Here is a 20,776-nt window from a genome sequence, read left to right as displayed (position 1 = left end):
CATCAGGGTGGGCAGGCTTAAGCCCACCCAGATTCATCTGGATTTCAGCTTTCATTTCATTTTTATTTTATTTTTTTAAAGCTAAGCTCCAGCCCTTCTAGAAGCAGAGTTACGGAGCGAAACGGGCAGTCATGATTCTGCACAAAAATCATTTCAAAGCCAGTTTACATAATATGCAAATTAGGCACCACCCAGATTGGGAAAGCCAGAACAGGGCAACCTTTGTCACATACATTCACCCCGACCTTCTCCTGGTCTAGTACAGCTGTCTTTGCCCCTTCCCTTGGTGTGGGAAGTGTTGGTTGCTAAGCATGCAAATACGCCTGGGATGACAGTAAGGATTGGAGCCCTGGTCACTGATGTCATCAGGAGTCTGATATTCCCCTATGCTGCTCCTCAGGGGAAGGGGGCACCCATGGAACTCTCTCCTGAGCAACCGCTTTCGAATTATCCAAACAGAGACTGCTCCATTCCCCTCTTCTGCTCGCACTGGCAAGAAAACAGTCCGAGAGAGGAAAGCAGGTGGAACTGACAGCCTTGTGTTGCTGTGGGGGCTCTTACACAAGATCCTCCCACCACCACCACCCTCAGAAAAGGTGAAGAACAGAAATAAACATACACAACTAGGAGGGCGTGGGTTAAACTTTTCCCAGTGCTGCAGCCCTGTGAGAGGAAAAGCTGCAGCGGGGAGAATTCTCCCTTTGGGGCTGTCCTTCAAGGCACAGGAGGCAATGTCACGGGATGCACCTTTTTAATTGGGGAAGGGGTATCTGGCAATTGTTCTCATAAGAACAGCCTGCTGCTGGATCAGGCCCAAGGTGGCCCATCTAGTCCAGCATTCTGTTCCACACAGTGGCCCACCAGATGGCTCTGGGCTTGCCCACAGGCAAGAGAGGAGGGCATGCCCCTCTCCTGCCATTACTGCTTTGCAACTGGGATTTAGGGGCATCTTGCCTATGAGCCTAGAGGCGGCTTAGGGCCACCAGACTAGTAGCCATTGATACTCCTATCCTCCAGGAATATGTCTAAGCTGTGCTTAAAGATATTCAAGCTGGTGGCCATCACCACATCCTGTGGCAGAGAGTTCCACAGCTCAATTATGTGCTGTGTGGGAAAGGACTTCTTTTTGCCGGTCCTAAATTTCCCAGCAATCAGTTCCATGGGTGTTGTGAGAGAGGGAAACAAACATCTGTCTGTCCTCTCTCTTCACACTAGGCTTAATTTTATAGACCTCTAGCATGCCTCTCCGGCGTCACCTTTTTTCTGAGCTAAAAAGCCCCAGAGGTTGTAGCCTTGCCTCATAAGGAAGGTGCTCCAGGCCCCTGGTCATCTCGGTTACCCTCTTCTGCACCTTCTCCAGTTCTAATGCTGCTGTTGCCATGAGCTGGTTTTTGCTTGTGTGTGTGTGACTTCCATTGCTGCCATTTCCTCATTAACACCGGCTCGATTGCCATTCTCTCATCCTTCGATACTGCTTTTCATCCTTTGCCCTTTGGCGCTTTGAATTCTGCTGGAAAGAAAACCAGGATTCAGTTCTTTTGTTTTAAAACCGAATCCCTTACCCATACCTTGCTGGGCGGTGCAGAATTTGCCCTCTAAGAAGACCATCAAGGAGTTAACAAAGCACTGAAAGCCTGCACCTTGGGCTTGCCTTGGACTGCAACCCACTGGTGTGATTCATCCTGCTCAGACAGAAGGCCGGGATGCCTGAAAAGTCCCTCTGTACCAGGCGAAAAAGGATCTGTTGGAAATAATGCGGCCTGATTACCTCCCCTTCCTCTCTCCCAACAACTCCCTGTCATTCTTTGGAAATGAAATGAGCTCTATTCAGACCCGCGGGATTGTTAGCCCAACCGCAGCAGCAGAGAAATGATACTGAAAGCTTCTGCAGAAGTTTGCAGAAGGGCGGGGAGGGGGGCAGGATTTAACTCCCTAACCGATCAGTTGAATTGTTTGAACCCATTCATGGCAGCTCTGAAATCTCCTTTCGACAGGGCTTCAAATCTTCTTTCTCTTCCCCTCATGCCGAGATCTAAGCTTTCTCTTTCCGCATTCAGAGGCTTTGGAAAGGGAACAAGGAATCTGACGTGTTGGTTACCCGAGAGTGCCCTGCCTTCCCTCTGCGATTCCAAAACCAAACCATTTCACAGGTTTTTCCTGTTCCATCCGGGCATGAACAGGAACTTTGCTGAGCTCTGGAACCGGATCCACTGGCAGCTTAGCTCAGACCGTGGAAAAGGGTCCTGGGGGCGTTTTAGCTCTTCATAGGTCTGTTCTTGCCTCTGTGAATTGGGCCTTGAAGTATTCCACCACTTTGTGCTGAGCGAAAATGCCCGTCCAATTTTTCGGCCCTGTTCACAGACGCTGGCTGACTTTCGGACTAAATGACTCTTGAGTCGTTCTACTGAAAGTCAGTAGTCTTTTAGAGTAACTTAGTGTGGAGGGCAGGCCCTGAAAAAAAACTGGAGGCTGTCATTTTGGAGATTGGGTGACGTTTTGGAGATTTTCCTATCGTGGGGAAGCCAGCCAAACTTAACAATGGAGTCTCTCCTCCCAGTGGTGGACGGCCACCATTTTTTCTACCCCCAAGTCGCCTCGGAAGGCTGCTGTGCTATACTATGTCATAATGCTATACTATGTCATAACGTTGCCTGAGGGGATTTCTGGGTAAAAAAGATGGCCATCAGCTGCCGGCTACTCACACCATGATGCCACAACCATGTACCAGCATGGTGTCGTGGTTTTAATTAGGTCTAGTTTTCACTGAGTTTTATTTTATTTTATTTATTCACCCAAACCCCCAAACCCAGGTTTCATGTGGGTTACTGATATTAGTGTGATTGTGTGAAGCCACGCCAAGGTGGGAAGGAATCCCAGACTAATCTCGGGCCACAGACCACCTTGGCATGGGTTCAAGCAAATGTTGGTAACCCACATTCAATCTAGATTCAAATGCTTGTGTGAAACTGGCCGGAGTTGTACTTGTTTTATGGTTGTAAAAACGGCCCCGAGCAGTATTGTACTGGAGGGAAGCAATTTAAAACCACCATGGCAGTTAAAAAGCTCGGGGGAATAAAGGCCCCTTTACAGACTTTTTTTAAGGCTTTAAAGACTTTTTAAAAGAAATGGCCTGTGTCCCAAGAACGTTGCGGTGTACATTTTGGCAGGGAAGCCAAGAGGAGAGGCAGAAGGGAGGGAGGGTCCCGCGAACAAAGAGACGGATCCGAGTCAGTGAGCGCCACCGTACACCTCTTTTGGCTTCCTCAATCCAGTTACGTGTTGCTCTGGAATTCCTGAAATAGCACGCCTGAGTGTGTGGGAATCGTCCCCGCCCCCCTTAAAGCAACAGTGAACGACTTCTTAGCAAAACCGATTTTGATTTTTCTTTAAAGGTTAACCCCACTGGCCAAGCCGTGCGAAGGAGATGGCCAGGCAGGTTAATCATGTGCCAGGGTCGGGGGGGGGGGGTCTGTTCTCCCATCCACGGGTAAGGAATTAACTCCCCATCGTGGCCACTTCCGTCTCAGGGGCCGGCGGAACTCCAAGAAATTTAAACATCCGTTTAAATGTCCCGTTTTTAGTCCCCGCTAGCGCCCACGCCCCTGAGCAAGTGTGCGGGGAAGCAAGAGGCAGGGTCTGCTTCCTGGTAAGGAGGGTCGGCTGGAGATGCCGTGTTTTTAGGACTGAGCAGAAGTCACACCCACCCACACCCCATTTTGGTCCCCTCGTCGGCAAAAGGAGGGCATTCTGGCATTATTAGGGGATGGGGAGAGGTGGAAGTGGGGGGGGGGATGAAACCCATTGTAAGTCGTGGTGGCAGCCATTTTTCTCCCATAACCCCCTCTGCTCTCTGCCCTTTCTCTCCCATAAAACCCTTCTGCTTTCCACCATGTATCTCTCATAACCCCCCTCTCTCATAGCCGCCTTCCTCACTGTCTCCCATAACCCCCCTCTCCTCCTCTCTGTCATTCCTCTCCCATAATTCCCCTCTCCTCTCTGCCCTTTCTGTTCCATAATTGTTATGAATTTTTAAATGGTTAGTTTTAAATTTTTAAATGCTTAGCTTTAAATTGGGGGATTTTTAAGTTGTTCATTTTAAATTGTTAGTTTTTAATTGTTTTTTATGTGTTTTTATATGTGTGGTAACTGTTTTATCATTGTGAACCGCCCAGAGACACGTGTGTGGGGCGGTATAAAAGTGTAATAAATAAATAATAAATAAACACTCCCCTCTCTCTCCTATAATCCCTCCTCTCCGTCATTCCTCTCCCATAACCCCCCTCTCCTCTCCGCCATTTCTTTCCCATAAGCCCCCTCTCTGCTCCACCATATATCCCATAAACCCCCTTTCCACTCCGTCATTACTCCCCCATAAACTCCCTCTCCCCTCTCCCCTTTCTCTCCCATAATTCCCCTCTCATTTCCACCATTTCTCTCCCATAAACCCCCTTCTATGCACTTCCTGGTGGAAAAAAAAACCATAGACACCACCTGGTGGCTGCCCAGAGAGGTGCTTCCTGTACCTTAAAACACAGAAGGCAGACGTCAAAGGGAGGCGAAAGGAGGGTAACTCGTCTCCCTGCGCTAGGGTTGCCAATGTTCTGGCTTTCTCAATCCGGGTGCCTAATTTGCATCTTATGTAAATTGGCTGGAAAGTCATTTCTGAGCAGAATCGTGACTGCACGTTTTGCTCCATCACTCCACATCTGCAAGGGCTAGAACTTAGCTTTTTTTTAAAAAATGAAAGCTGAAATCCGGGCGAATCTGGGTGGGCGAATCAATCTGGGTGAGGTGCTTAAAATCCGGGTGAAACCCGGCATTCCGGGGGGCACGGCCACTCTGCCCTCCGCCCTTGAAACCACCCCAAATTTCAGCCATGATGACTTCTTTTAGCCCAGCCCCAATTCTGTGGCATCTGTTTATTTACAGATATACAGTGGTCCCTCGACCTACGAACTACTCGACATCCGATGTTTTCGAGTTACGAGCGACAAAAAAGACCGGAAGTAGTTGCCGGTTTAGATTCAGCTTACTCGACCTACGAATTTTTAGATGCGGTTTCCTCGACTTACGAATGTTTCCAGACCTCCGTGGTGCGCTCTTCGACTTACGAAAATTTCGACCTCCGAACGTGCGTTCGGAACGGATTAATTACGTAAGTCGAGGGACCACTGTATACGTCAAGCCTGGCGGCAAGCAGTCAAATACCAGGACGGGCTACATCCTAGGGCCAAGAAACTGCCCATTCCCAGCCTCAGACACACACAGGCAGAACCGTGCTAGTAGCCACCAGCTATCAAAAGCCATCGGCGAAACGTTTCCCAGCTATTTGTCCCCACCGAGGAGGCGGATCTGGTTGCCGCCGAAATAAAAGGCTAGATTTAAAAGGTCCACTTTTCACTTGATGCTGTTAGAGGATCGCGGAGGACCTTGTCCATCGGGGCCAAGGTCATAGAGCCCCCTTTGGGACGAACTTCCAATGGGGGCCTGTTTTCAGAGAGGGATCCTCATAAAAGCCAGCTCCGTAGGTGTGTCTCCAGACCGGCTGTGCTGTTTTTCAGGAATGATTCACACCCCGCACGGATCCAACCAAGTAAGCAAAAAAAAAAAAAAAGGAGAGCGAGAAGGGGTGGAATTTCCGTGTTTTCTAAAAGCAGCTCGCCGAAGAGCTCGGGGAGGGGGGGATAGGTAGCAAAGCAAGCCGGCAGGAGAAGCCCCACAGGTGTTAGCTGAAAACATTTCATTCCTAGGAGATGAGACTCCTCTAAGGACAAGTGAGGAGAAAAACAAATTATAGAGGGAAGGCAGGGGAGAAAGATGATGAAAGAGCGATTGTGTGTGGTGGGGGAGCAGGGCGAGGGAGAGCATGAAAAAGTCAATGCCGCCCAGGCGTTCCTGGCAGATTTTGATTTTTTTTTTTTTTTTGGCCTTCCTCTCTAGCAAGGCAGAGGTTGCCGGTTCGAATCCCCGCTGGTATGTTTCCCAGACTATGGGAGACTCCTATATCGGGCCTATATTCCTCCTATATAGGAAGGTGCTGAAAGGCATCATCTCATACTGCGTGGGAGGAGGCAATGGTAAATCCATCCTGCATTCTACCCAAGACAACCACAGGGCTCTGTGGTCGCTACGAGTCGACACCGACTCGACGGCACACTTTCCCTTTCCCTGGTCTCGAGGCAGGAAATGCCCACATTAAACATATGAAGCTGCCTTCTACCGTGTCTAATCATTGAACTGCTGAGCTCGGTCTTGTCTACTCTGACTGGCAGCAGCTCTCTAGGATTCCAGATGGGGTGGGGTCTTTCCCAGCCTTGCCTGGAGGCACTGCCGGGGATTGAACCTGAGACCTTCTGTGTTCGAAGCGAGGGCTCTACCCCTGGATAATTCTGAAGAACATTTGAAGCTGCCAAACTGAGTCTGACCCTTGGTCCAGCTAGCTCAATACTGCCTACTCCGATGGGCAGCGAATGGGTCGGGTCTCCGATGGGACTTTCCCCCATTCCTGCCTGGAGATGCTGGGGCCTTCCACGTCCAAAACAGGGGCGATGGATGCTCCTCATGAACGGAGGAAGCTGCCTTCTACTGAGCCAGACCCTTGGTTCATCTCGCTCAGTATTGCCCACACTGACTGGCAGTGGCTCTCCCAAGTTTCCAGGCAGGAGTCTCTCCCAGCCCTGCCTGGAGAGGCTGCCGAGATTTGAACCTGGGATCTTCTGCTTGCCAAGCAGATGCTCAATCACTAAGCTCTATCCCAGCCCGGCTTCTGTCCACCACCGGTCTGCCAGCCTCCCCGGTCATCAGCGGATGTATCTGCCGTCCCCTCTGGGGAGGCCGAGTGGTGTGTTTTCCCCTTCCTCCTCCTCCTCCTCCTCCTCCTCCTCGCTGACAAGGCCCCAGGGACGCCTTTCTGGTATTTTCCAATTTCTGTTTTGGATTGTTTTTCTGGAGCCAGATCAGCTGCCGCGGAGCCGATCCCTCAGAGGAGGCCCTTTAATTGGGCACGCAGCGGGCACCGTCTCCCCCTTGCTAGCTCAGAGACGGAGAACAGCAAAGCCCCCAGGGTGCCTGTGCTGCCTCCAGCTTCCCGGGGCTCCAAAAACAAGCTCTGCTTGTTCAACAAGCCCTTCCTCTGAGAGATCCAACCTTACTGGCCAACTTCTGGGGGTCACGTTAGCCTGTCCACCTTTGTCGAGGGTCAGCCGGGAGTTAACATCATTCATTTCCGCTTTTTCTCAACTCAAGACACACACACAGTGGCGAACCAAATGCAATCAAATGACCATAGACCAGGGGGTCTCGACCAGGGATTCCCAGGTGTGGCTGACTACAACTCCCAGCATCCCCAGTCAATTGAACTTGGGATGATGGCAGTTGTAGTCAATGGCCTCTGGGAATCCCTGTTCCGGGGAACACTGTTCTCAACCCTGGGTCCCCAGATGTTGGACTACAACTCCCATCATCCCCAGCCACAATGGGCTTCAGCTGTGGGGGCTGAGGGTTGTAATCCTGCAGCATCTGGGACCTATGTTTGAGAACCCTTGCCGTAGACCCAAAGCTTGCTGGGGCTGGCGGGGATGCAGCATTTTTCAAAAGAAAGAGAAAGAAAGAAAAAGAAAGAAAAAGAAAGAAAGAAAGATTGATTACAGGGAATAGAGATAGATTATATGAAGAAGGAAAAAGAAGGAAGGGAGGAAGGAAGGAAGGAAGGAAGGGGATATGTAAAAAGAAAAGAAAGAAGATGTGCAGAGAAAATGAAGATAAGCAAAGAAGGCAGGAGGATGTGGAAGGAAAGAAAGAAAGAAGAGAGAGAAAGAAAAGAAAGATAAAGAAAGAAAAGAGAAGAAAGTGAGATAAAGGAAAAAAGAAAAAAGAAAGAAAGAAAAAGAGAAAGAAAAGAGAGAGCAAGGAAGGAAGGAAAAGAAAGATTGAAAAAGACAAGATGACATGCAGAAAAGAGAGAGAGAGAGAGAGCGGAGAGAGGAAAGAGAAAGGAAGGAAGGGAGGGAGGGAGGGAGGGACAGACCCAGGTGGATTTTCTCAAGGAAGGTGTATTCTGCATTCTCAGCACCATCACCAAAAAGGAGCTCACTGGTAGGATACATATAGCTGCTACTTTCCCTTCGCAAGAACCGTGGCATGTGTAACCAACGGCCTCTGCCCATGTGCAGAGCACTTTGCTCCCCCCCGTTCGACATGGCTGAAACCAGCCCCCCCCGCCCACTCTCCCCTCAGCTAAAACGCTCGCTCGTGCTGTGGCTGCTCGCCTAATATTGCCTGAACTCTGCCCGCTGCCTGCCTCGGCCCTCGAGACTGAAGGGAGGGAGCCCAAGCCTGAATGATAATTCTAGCAATGCATAGAGGAGGAGGAGGAGGAGGAAAACCGGCGCACAAGGGCATGTGCAGAACGTGCCAAACAAGCTCCCCCGCCGCCCCGCAATTTGGCCCTGCAGCATCCGATTCCATTGCTCCCGGCCCGAAGGCCTTGCCCGCTTTCTCGGGGTTTGTTGCTTTCCTCCCCGACTCCACCAAGCCCCTGGAGTGCGAGATCCAGCCTCCTTGGAGAGCTCGGCGCCTCGCCCAGACATGCCCGCTCCCCTTGGCCGCCTGCCGGCCTTCCGGTGATGGCTCCCGAGGTGGCTTCCCCCCGCACCCATTCCCCGGAGAGGCCCCGGTGAGGCGAGCGGGGCGTCCTGAGTCACCCTGGCCTAGCCAGCGAAGTCGGGCCGGGTGGGCGTGGGCCACTGGGGGAACTCTCACCGCGCATGATTTGGCCTGACCTCGACACGGCCTCGCCTGCTTCCGTAGAAGACTCCAGACCCTGCGGAGGCTCTCCTGCGGGGGCTGGACTACAACTCCCATCTCCCTCCCCAGGCAGGGGATGATGGGAGTTGTAGTCCGACCTCGGCTGCAGAGCCTATCTGGGCCACCCCGATCCACACAAGCTTGATCTGGAGGACGTTTGGAGGGGCTGGTCTAGTGGCAGCGGGCGTGAATTGTCCCCTTTGCTAAGCAGGGTGTGCCCTGGTTTGCATTGGGGTGGGAGAATACACACGAGTGCTGTAACATATCCCCCTTAGGGGATGGGTCTGTAGCTTTGCATGCAGAAGGCCCCAGGTTCAATCCCTGGTAGTACATCCAGGTAGGATTGGGAGGGTCTCCTGCCTATAACCTTAGAGAGCTGCTGCCAGTCAGTGCCGGCAATACTGAGCTGAGATTGACCAATGGTCTGACTCAGTATAAGGCATCTTTCTATGTTCCTGTGTTCCTAATTGGAGACTGCACCTCAACTGAGGCAACGTTAGACATTGTCTAAATAAGAATGTTCAAATCCCTGCTGGCACTATATCAGGCAGCAGCGATATAGGAAGGTGCTGAAAGGCATCCTCTCATACTGCGTGGGAGGAGGCAATGGTCAACCCCTCCTGTATTCTATGAAAGGAAAACCACAGGGCTCTGTGGGCACCAGGAGTCGAAATCAACTTGACGGCACACTTTACCTTTAAATAAGAACATAAAATGAATCGGGCGGGTTTGGAAAGCAAACACTGCACCGTTTCCAGTGATGGCCAACAAAATGCTTCTGGAAAGATGGAAAGGCTACTGGGAAAGGGTTGAAGCTCAGTGGCAACACACTTTGTATGTAGAAAGAGCTCAGGCCCAGCCCCTGGCATCGGAGAGTCTAGAGAACTGCCAGGCAGCATAGTCAATACCAAGCTATACAATTCTGAGCTAGACAGTTCTGAGCTAGACATTACCGAGCGAGGGTCTGACTCAGGAAAAAGCCATGCCCTGTGTTCCTAGAGCAGTACAAAGTCTGCTAAACATCATATGCAGCAACTGAGAGGGCCAGTATGGTGGCTGACGTGTGTGTACAACTGGGCTGTGGATTGTGGGCCGTTTGGGTCTTTCAGCCTCCTTCTTAGGGTCTTCAGGAAAAGGAATGAAATTTCAAGTAAGGGGACCGGCAAGAAGAAAGTGTGCAGGTACTCTCTGATGGATTTGAGAGCATTTGCTCCCAGCTCTGCCCTTGAGGCACCAGGCCCAGTCAATCTCTCACTTTTGAACCACCAGTGGCTGACCACTAGGCTCTACCCTGCAATGTTTGAGGCTCTGCCCTTCCTCTCCCAGGGTCCGCCCCCTGAATCTCAAGGTCTGAGGACTCCTGACAGTCCCACATAGATGACTTTTTACTTACTTGTGCTGCTCTAGGAACAAAGGAAACTGCTTTTTCCTGAGTCAGACCCTCGCTCGGTATTGTCTAGCTCAGAGCTATCTCGCTCTGAATTGTCTAGCTTGGTATTGACTATGCTGCCTGGCAGTTCTCTAGGCTCTCCGATGCCAGGGGCTGGGCCTGAGCTCCTTCTCCTTGGCTTCGCCGCTTAACCCTTTTATTCCAGATTTTCAACTGGCAGCTGGAATCCACAGGACACCGTCACAGGGACCAAGCTTCACAGAGCCACACAGCTTCCTCTCAAAAAGTACCAGAGACTCAAGAGCAAAGCGATGCAAGTGTTTTATCTGCCTTCATGCGCCACTTTGAGGCTTCTGCCTGGCAGACGAGGCCAAAGAATGAGCAGTCATCCCCATCTGCCACTCTGAGAAATAAAACCCATCTTTTGACAGACGATGAGAGAGCATAACTATATGCCATTTGTTAAAAAATAAAGCATTGTTGAGATGGGGAAAACAAGAAAGAGAATTAACACATGCATGCAGAAGCTCATCCGCTTTGCTCTCTGTGCTTTATGGCCTTGGACATGTTTCTGACATCTTTTTTCCCAAGGAGACCAATTACCTCAGGTGCGATCAGACACAAAGACTGTGCTTCGAAGGGCGGTGAGGAGAGGCTTTGAGCATCGTTTTGAGGTGGAGAGTTGAAGAGATCTGAGACGAGGTGCACTCTTTGACGGACATGGGGAGCAGTTTGGGTTGCAAAGGACAACGGAGCTCTCCCAGCAATGCAGCATGGCTTAGGAACATAAGGAGCTGCCATATACCGAGTCAGACCCTTGGTCCATCTAGCTCAGTCTTGTCCTCACAGACTGGCAGCGGCTTCTCCAAGGTTGCAGGCAGGGATCTCTCTCAGCTCTATCTTGGAGATGCTGCCAGGGAGGGAACTGGGTATCTTCTGCATGCAAGCAAGCAGGTGCTCTTCCCAGAGTGGCCCCATCCCCTGAGGGGGATATCTTACAGTGCTCAAAGATGTAGCCTGCCATTCAAAGGAAGTACTTCTTCACACAGTGCAGAATTAATCTGTGGAATTCCCTGCCACAGGATGTGGTGACGGCCTCTAGCATGAATGGCTTTCAACGGGGCCTAGACAAATTCATAGAGGACAGGTCTATAAGTGGCTACTAGTCTGGTGGCTACAGGGCACTTCCAGCCTCAGAGGCCAGACGCCTCTGAATCCCAGTTGCAGGGGAGCAACGGCAGGAGAGGGGGCAAGCCCTCACCCCCTGCCTGTGGGCTTCTCAGAGGCATCTGGTGGGCCACTGTGTGAAACGGGATGCTGGACTAGATGGGTCGTGAGCCTGACCTAGCAGGGCTGTTCTTACATGTTCTTATGTGAAAGCCTGGGGTGGAAACAGAAAATAACAGGGGGATAGGGGGAAAACAGATTTTTAACTGGGGGGAAATGGTTGCCTTCCCATTCCCCCCTCAGGCCACATCTCTGGTCGGCGGTCACGTGAACTACAGAGCTGGAAACTCTGTGATTTCTACCATCCCCTATTTCCGGAAGGGAAAGGTCAAAGACCTTTCAGTGGAAAGGTGGACATCTCAGCAAGGTTTTTGGACTACAACTCCACATGCTGGGAGTTTCCCCCCCACATGCTGGGAGTTGTAGTCCAAAAATAGTGGAAAGGCCCAGTTGGCCCACGGCTGGTTTAGAGGCAGGTTTCAAAAACATTACTGGGGAGGCGGGGGGGCGGGGCGGGAAAGATTGTATCTTAATAACATTTCTTGCTCCTCCTTTATCCGTCCCCCATCACAGCACTGATCAAGATGCCTGTTCCCCCTGCCCGAAGCGCAAATTGCATGCATAAAACATGCACGTCCGGCTCATTGTTTAGAACAATAGCCGATCAGTGTGCAGAAGCAGGAAACTGGCTAGAAATACAGGTGATCCTGAGAAAGGGAACATCATGTGGGTTTGAGAATCAGACCAGCCTTTAGAGCTAACTAAGCTCAGCCCGATTTCTTTGCTTTGAATTTTTCTTGGACACACTGGCCAACATCTTGACTAAGTGTGTGTGTGTGTGTGTGTGTGTGTGATGAGGAAAAGAATATTCTCCAGTGCTTCTAACGGAATGGATAGAAGATTTCTCTGAAATATTCGCTTCAATTCTGATTAATGCATTGGTGAATATTCATTTCAAGTTGTGTGTGTGTGTGTGTGTGTGTGTGTGTGTGTGTGTGTGTGTGTGTACATGCGTGCATGCGCACGCATATTCATTTATATACCTATGCACCACTTTACTCAAAATCTCAAACTTTTGTTTTAAGTTGCGACACTGCTCTAAGGATTGGTGGTGGTGGTATGTGTGTGATGGCACAGGTGCTTGCCAATAGGTGCTTTGTCTAGCTGGCTCTTCCTCCCTTCGAACCGACAGCTTTGGGAATCAGCAGCATAACTCTGAACAGAGTTCACCCTGGGAGAAGGGAGAGAAAGAGACACTTGTGCTGAACCTAAGGAAGGAACTTCCCAAACAGCCCTTGCTGCTGTGAAAATGTTTTGTTAGCTGTTATCACCCTAAGAGCAACCGATCTATCCAGCTCGCCCCTAGCTGCCGGCTTCAATTTGTGTCTCCTTTGCATTTGCATGGTGGGGGCGTTCTTCATTTGCGATGCAAATGGCCCTAATGGACAAGACACCAGCTGCCGCCTCCATTTGCATTATCCATGCAAAGCCGAGCTGTTTGGCCTTTCAGCGCCGGCAAAAGTCAGGTCGCCAAATTTGCTTCTCCGATGGACAGGGCTGGTTTTTGGCACCCAGGGCAACATTGGGCTTTGGCACGCCCCCTCCGCAGCTCAGCAGCGCAAAGTCACAGGTTTCACTGGAGCCGTGCAGGGGCCAGGGGTAAGAGTGTGGAGTGCGGAGCCCACAACAACTAGTAGTCCACAGTGGTTTGAGGATGCAGTGGGAGAGAGTTCCCCAGTCTGTTATGGGGGCAAAACCCAAACACGTCAGAGATAGGAACATAGGAAGTTGTCTTCCACTGAGTCAGACCGTTGATCCATCTAGCTCAGCATTGTCTACCCAGACTGGCAGCGGCTTCTCCCAGGTTGCAGGCAGGAGTCTCTCTCAGCTCTCTCTTGGAGATGCCGCCAGGGAGGGAACTGGGAACCTAAATGCTCTTCCCAGTGGCCCCATCCCCTAAGGGGAATCTTTTCCAGTGCTCACACATGGAGTCTTCTATTCAAATGCAAACCAGGGCAGACCCTAGCAAAGGGGACAAGTCATGCTTGCTGCCACAAGGCCATTCAACTTAAATGGCACAGCAGGGAAATGCTTGACTAACAAGCAGAAGGTTGCCGGTTCGAATCCCTGCTGGGATGTTTCCCAGACCTACATCGGGCAGCAGCAATATAGCAAGATCCTGAAAGGCATCATCTCATACTGTGCGGGAGGAGGCAATGGGAAACCCTTCCTGTATTCTACCAAAATAAAACCACAGGGCTCTGAGGGTGCCAGGAGACGACACCGACTCGATGGCACACTTTACCTTCACCACAAGGCCAGCTCTCCTCCAGATGAAAAGAAGCCGCGGTGTATTGGGCAATCCAGCCTTTTGGGGACGTGAATGCCGAGGCAGGCGATTCACCTTCCAGAGAGGGAGTGGACACACTGTTCCTTGGGGTGCAAGCAGCAAAAAAGACTGTGCATTTTGGGGGTAAAGAATGTACCAGCCCTTTTGGGAGCAAGGGGCAGGATTCGATCGTGCATGCTTCCACCCCTGGGCAGGACTTCAGAGGTGCCATGCAAGGTGGAGAGAAAGAATCATTGGCAGTGCTCTCTGCTGGCGCTCTTTAGGCGCCCCCCAAGAAGTGGCGCCCTAGACGACCACCTAGGTCCTCCTAGTGGATGGGCCGGCCCTGGCGATGGATTCTGTTTCTGATCCTGCGAGGAGGAGCAATCAAGAGGGAGAAGGCAGAAAAGTACAGAGCCGGTGGAATAATAGGACGGCCTTTCCTTTATCCTCCTCCGAGTTCAGCTAGGGAAACACACCTATTTGTACTGTCAATGCAGATGGCCGAGTCTCCAAACAAGCCCCGCGGCGGCATTGTTTTGAGCACACCTGCGGAAAAAGGAAAAGAAAGGACGGGATGATAAAGGGTCTGTGCCGTCGGCATCCGTTTCAGGTTGGATCATGCGCTTCTCCAGCACCCAACAAAGCCCCCCGCCCCCACCCTGCATCAGGGCTGGCTCCTGTGCAAGGGATGGCGGGTCGAAGCTGGCAAGGGATGGAGGTGCAGGTTCGCTGGAGCCAGATCGCAACCCAGACCGCGCCTGCTCTTACAGGGGTCGCACAGGGCAGTTCTGGACTCACACGGCATGTCAGGGGGCGTGTGTGCGTGTAGGGATGTGAGGGCATCGGAAGCTGCTTTGTACTGAGTCAGGGCCTTGGTCCATCCAGCTCAGCATTTCCAGCACTGACTGGCAGCAACTTCTCCAAGGCATGAGGCAGAGGTCTTTCCCAGCCCTACCTGGGGATGCTACCAGGGATTGAACCCGGTATGCAAAGGTGATGCTTTGCCTTTGAGCGACAGGCCTATCCCCAAATCCTTCTTCCATAGGAAGCTTCTTTATACTGAGTCAGCCTCTGTTTGAAAAGTTTAAGCAAAAGAGAGCCACCACGGCCTGAGCAACTCTTACCATCGTCCAGCAACTCTTACCATTAAGAAATCCTTCCTCAAGTCTCACTTAAATCTGCTTTCGCTATGTCTGGCCTTTTGATTGCCCATGCCCAAACCAGGCCTCCTCACCGTGGCCTGGGACCCTCTGCATCCAAAGCACACGCTCCGTCACTGAGCTATAGACCGGCCCTAAAGCTACTGCCAAACTGAGTCAGACCTTTGTCCACCTGGCTCAATACTGCAGACACTGGCTGGTAGCATCTCTCCGGGGTTTCAGCCAGGGGTCTTTCTCAGCGCTATTTGGCACTGCCAAGGACTGAACCTAGGACTCTCCGCTTCTACCACTGTGTGGAAACCCTTCTATTGACAATTTCCCTATTTCCGTTTGCGAGCCAACCTGAAATTCACTTTGAATTTCACTTCTTTTGCAATTCTAGTGACAACCTGGCCGTTCTGGGGGCTTGATCATGGTGCCCCCCTCCCAGGAATAAGCATTTATAGCCACTCTAGGACTGAATGGGGCAAGTGAGAAACAAAGACGCCCCACCTGCGTCAGCCCCACATATTTCTAAATATGCTGCCTATAGGCCTGTTGACTCGAATCTTCGTGAAAAAAGCAAGCCGAGATCTACTAATCCGTTTGCGTTAACTTAAGACACAAAGCGGGGAGCAAGCATAAACCTCATTTTCAATGCTGTGGGCCAGAACGCTGGCTTCTTTTTCTGCAGCTGTCATTCCATTCATTGGATGATTTATGTCTCTCTCAGGTGAGGGGGAGAAAAAAAATCCCTCCAGGAAGTAAGATCCTCTTTCAAAAGTAAGGGTGTGGCCATCAGGCCTGCGTTTATTTGCTCATGGAGGTAAGGCCGAAAAAGAAGCGTCAGAAAGCGGAGATCATATGAGGCCAATTCCAGATCTAAACTCTGCCATCTCTCCATAGACCTCTGGCTGGATCTGAGGTCCGTTTGCAAATGTTTTGGACTCCCAGAGCTTTTTATATAAAAAGTGGGACATGAAATGTGCACTTCCAAATTTATTTCTTTAGCACATAATTTATTTCGCACAACAGGATGGAGCCGCTCTGGGAAGAGTAGAAGGTTCCAAGTCCCCTCCCTGGCAGCATCTCCAAGATAGGGCTGAGAAAAAATTCCTGCCTGCAACCTTGGAAAGGCCCCTGCCGGTCTGTGAAGACAATACTGAGCTAGATAGACGATTGGTCGGACTCAGTATATGGCAGCTTCCTATGTTCCACATTTCTATACCACCCCATATACAAATCTCTGGGCTGTTTACAATTGGAAACAACACAAACATTAACACAATTCAAAATGGGAAAACTCCCAAACGGTAGACTTTTAAATGACAAATAAAAGGCCTGATTAAAGAGGCGTGTTTTCCGATTTTTCTTTAAAACAGCCAGAGAAGAGGAGCCTTGAAGTCCTGGGACTAATTGATTGATTGATTAAGTGCCATCAAGTCAGTGTCAACTCTTAGCGGCCACATAGAGAGATTCTCTCCAGGATGATCTGTCTTCCACTTGTCCTGGGGCCACACTAGAAAAGGCCCCGTTTTGAGTCGCCACCATAACTCAGTGGCAGAGCATCTGTGTGGCGTGCAGAGGGCCCCGGGTTCAATCGCCAGCAGCAGCATCGCCAGGTAGGGCTGGGAGAGACTCCTTGCCTGAAACCTTGGAGGAAATCAGCTCCTAATAAAGCCCGCTACCAAACATGCGAGGCCCAGGGGCGTGCGTGGGGGTAGCTTTAGTCACCAAGGCCTTTTGTGCGCTGGTGAGTCAGCCCCCAGAAAGTCCTTCGCAGTACAAAACAAGCCACAGCTTTGGGGGTGGGGGGGGGTGCGGACGGGAAGCGAAAAACCTCCAAGCTACGGGTTCCCCTGGCAGCAGAACCGGTGTGGCGACTTTCTCGCTAACTCTCATTCCTGGCAGCTGGAGACGGGAAAGGGAAGGCGATTTACGCCGAGTCATGCCACCGCGGTAGGAAAGCACGCCGGGCCATTCTGTTTCCCGAGACAAAGAGGTTTGTCTCTCGCAAGGACACAAGGACGGTCCTGCTGGATCAGGCCCGAGGAGAGTTGCCATGCTTCCTGGGATTTGGGGTTCCATCCGGATTGTAAGCCTCTCACCCAGATTGCTTCGCCCACCCAGATTCGCTCAGATTTCAGCTTTCTTTCTTTTTTTAAAAAAAGCTAAGCTCTAACCCCTGTAGAAGCAGAGCTATGGAGCAAAACGTGCAATCACTATTCGGCACAAAAATCATTTTTGAGCCAATTTACATAAGACGCAAATTAGGCGCCCGGATTTGGAAAGCCACAATATGGCAACCCCAGGCCCAAGGCCTACCTGGTCCACCATCCTGTCGGAACAAGGGCAGCTGCCATATACTGAGTCAGACCCTTGGTCCGTTTAGCTCAGTATTGTCTTCACAGGCTGGCAGCGGCTTCTCCGAGGCTGCAGGCAGGAGTCTCTCTCTGCCCTCTCTTGGAGATGCTGCCAGGGAGGGAACTTGGGAACCTTCTGCTTGCAAATGCTCTTCCCAGAGCGGCCCCCTTCCCTGAGGGGAATATCTTATAGTGCTCACACATCTGCCATTCAAATGTAAATCAGGGTGGATCCTGCTTAGCAAAGGGGACAAGTCATGCTGGCTACTACAAGATCAGCTCTCCTCTCCAGGCCTCTGAGGCTGGAGGTGGCCCACAGCCACCAGACCCGTAGCCAATGGTAGACCTGTCCTCCATGAATTTGTCCAAGCCCCTTTTCAAGTCACCCAGGTTAGCGGCTTGGCTGGCTGGCTGGCTTGGATGGGATCTGGTCCAATCTCTCCACTAGGCCATCCTAGGTCGGTGCCTAGGGCGCCAGTTCTCGGGGGGGGGGGGGCTAAACAGTGCCCGAATACCGCCCTGCCAGCGATTCCTTCTCTGCCTCCTTTTTCTTGCACCCCCGAAGTACTGCCGGGTGGCGTGAAGATGTAAGATGTGATCCTGCTCCCCAAAGGACACATTCCTGCCCAGCCCTGGCTAGAGATGCTGCCAGCAGGGATGGGCTTTGCATACAAAGCCCCTGCTCTGCCAGCAAGCTGCGGACCCCATTTCACAAGATCAAAAGCTATCCCAATCTTAATTGCTCTCAACGATCACTTGGAGACAGATGAGGATTCTTGGGGATTCTAGGACAATCCTAGAAGGCTGGCCTCCGCTCAACACACCCTTCTCAAGCTGTGTGTTTGACGCTTGTTCAGAGGAGACTGGGAAAGCCAGCCTCTCTCCTGATTCTTAAGATTATGGCGTCAGGCTGTGCTGGCTCCCTGGGAAGAAAAGGGTAATCTGTGCATGTTCAGAGGCACCCTTCTCATCCACACTTCTCCGTTCCGAACACTGGCATTTAACCTACAGTATATGTGAACATGGGCAGCTGCATGCCGAGTCAGACCCTTGGTCCGTCTGGCTCAGCGTTGCCTACCCTGACTGGCAGCAGCTCTCCGAAGCATTAGGCAGAGAAGCACCTTTCCCAGGCCTAGCTGGAGATGCTGCCAGGGACTGAACCGGAAGCGCTTCTGTGTCTGCCACGGAGCTACAGCCCCCATCCTGGCTTAATTTCTCTCCCTTCCATCACTTAATGGGAAGGAGAAAACGGAGTCCACATGGAGTCATTCTGAGCCTCCCTCGACAGCTCTATCCCCCCCGCCAGCCTCCCCAAACACCCCCCGTTTCCTGTCACCCATCTGGAATGTGACGTAGAGATTAGCAGCCGAGAAAAACACCTGCTTCCGCTTAACCGATCCGAGCCAGAACAAAAGGGCATGGGCAATCTCTCGGCTAAGCCCGACCGAATCGGGTGGAAGCCAAGATGGCGGAGCGGGCGGCCGGGCCTTGGCAACGTCGCCCTTCTGTTGTGGGGGAAGCAGAATGAATGGCGGGACTTAGTCTGCTGGGAAGATCGCCCCGCCCCGCGCCTCTCGGCCTCGTCCGCCCGGACTAGAGGAAAGGGCGACGGCGCGGGAGTGGGCAGAGGAAGGGGTGGGGAGGATTAGGTCGTGAATAGCTGTGTCAATAGGGAGTGGTTTCGGGAGAGCCTCGGACCTGGATCGCATTGCTTTTTCCTGGGTGCCTCGCCAAGTGGGATAAGGATGTAAGAACAGCTCTGCTGGATCAGGGCAAGGCCCTTCCAGCCCAGCAGCCAAGGAGTCCACAAGCAGTGGGGAAAGAGCAATGCCTCCTCCCCTTGATGTTTCCCAGCGCCTGGTGTCCAGGGGCATGCCCCCTCTGGTCCTGATAGAAATACACAGCTCTCGGGCTAGTAGCACCCCCCAGCCCAATCCTCCGTGAATTTAAATCACCTCCTTTGAAAACCATCTAGGTTGATGGCCATCACCACATCCAGTGGCAGTGAATTCCGTAGTTTAACTACGTGGTGTGCCAAGGGGGACGTCCTCTTGTCTGTCCGGAATCTCTCAGCATTCAGCTTCGACGGAGGACCCTGGGTTCGGATAGTACGAGAGAGGGAGGGAAAATGTCTCTCTCTCTCTCTCTCTCTCTCTCTCTCTCTCTCTCTCTCTCTCTCTCCACTTGATCCATGCCATGCATGACGATGTGAATCTGCTAGCACCCTCCTCTTCTGTCCTTGGGCATCTTTCGGACTCTGCAAGGAAGAGAGGCAAAGCTAGCAAGGGTCAGATCGGTCTCAAAGAGCTGCTCCGATGGGAGCCACAGGGGCATTTTTGCTGTTGACGCCCAAAGATCTGCCGTCCGAGGAAACCACCTCCCCTCGCCTCATGCAAGGGCCGCCCTGGCTCTTGAGTTCTTCTCAGCCCCAGATTTGCCGCTGATAGACGAGGAGAGGGAAGTGACCACTGGCCCAAAGCAGAGATGGGACCCCGAGTTTGCAAGGACCCAGGGCCCCATCTCTGCTTTGGGTCAGTGGTCCTCTCCCCTTCCTCTCTTATGGCATCATTGATCAAATCACATGCCAGCGCAGTCAATGTGGTCTGTGAGAAGAAAGTCCAGAAACCGGTGAACGTACAGAAATAGGAAGCTGCCTTCTACCGAGTCAGACCCTTGGTCCATCTAGCTCTGCATGGTTGACCCTGACTGGCAGTGGCTCTCCAAGGGTTTCAGGCAGGATTCTCTCCCAGCCCTGTCCAGAGATGCTGCCAGGGATTGACTCTGAAACAGGGACTCACTCTACCACTGAAGCAACAGCTCTTCCTCCGAAAGCCCGTAAGCAGCAGACCGCCGCCCTCTCCCGCTATTGCTCCCCAGCCCCTGGTATTTGGAGATACACTGCCACTGAGCATGGAGGCTCTTTTTAAGGGCTGTGACAGGTATCCTTTGCTAGGCCTCTCCTCTCCCTCCAGAAGTTTGTCTCATCCCCTTTTAAAGCCACCGAAGCCCGTGGACATTGCCAGGTTGTGTGAATACTTCCCGCCCTCCCACACTCTCGCTAATAAGTGGGCAAGAAATGTGAATTAAATATGTTGGGGTGTGTGTGTGTGTGTGGAACAATAGGCGCTTTCCAGGGTGGGGGAGATGTGCCCATGGCATTCAGCCCTCAGTAGGATCGGTGCAACATAACTAGGTGTGTTATCATCATGATCTGAGTTTCCTTTTATTTTTATTTTTTTGGGTACTCCTTCTTTGAAGTTACCTTTGGCCCCGTGTAAGAATCCCTGCAGTAAACACCTTGCTTTGTTCAGTGGAGGGAAATGTAACCTCAGGGCTTGATGACCTCGGAGATCTCGTTCCTGGGCCCAGCTGCGTTGCTAGGCAGCGGTTGGCTCCCCTCTGGGGCGGCAGATTCGGGGTGCCACCCAATGTTCCCTCTAAGAGGAAGTCCCAGATGTTGCCAACTACAGCTCCCATCGTCCCTAGCGGCGATGGCCTTCGGCAGGGGATGATGGGAGTT

At 51.8% G+C, this 20,776-nt stretch overlaps 1 protein-coding gene across 4 annotated transcripts in view; it reads left to right on the top strand.

The window, feature by feature from the left end:
* Positions 1–20,776, top strand: part of TTLL10 (tubulin tyrosine ligase like 10) — a 130,617-nt gene that overhangs the window by 42,824 nt on the left and 67,017 nt on the right. The window lies entirely within an intron of this gene.

The sequence above is a fragment of the Hemicordylus capensis genome, chromosome 16, assembly GCF_027244095.1.
Source record: "Hemicordylus capensis ecotype Gifberg chromosome 16, rHemCap1.1.pri, whole genome shotgun sequence".
Taxonomy (NCBI): Eukaryota; Metazoa; Chordata; class Lepidosauria; order Squamata; family Cordylidae; genus Hemicordylus; species Hemicordylus capensis.
The sequence above is the reverse complement of the archived record's forward strand: the minus strand, read 5'-3'. Positions and strand labels throughout refer to the sequence as shown.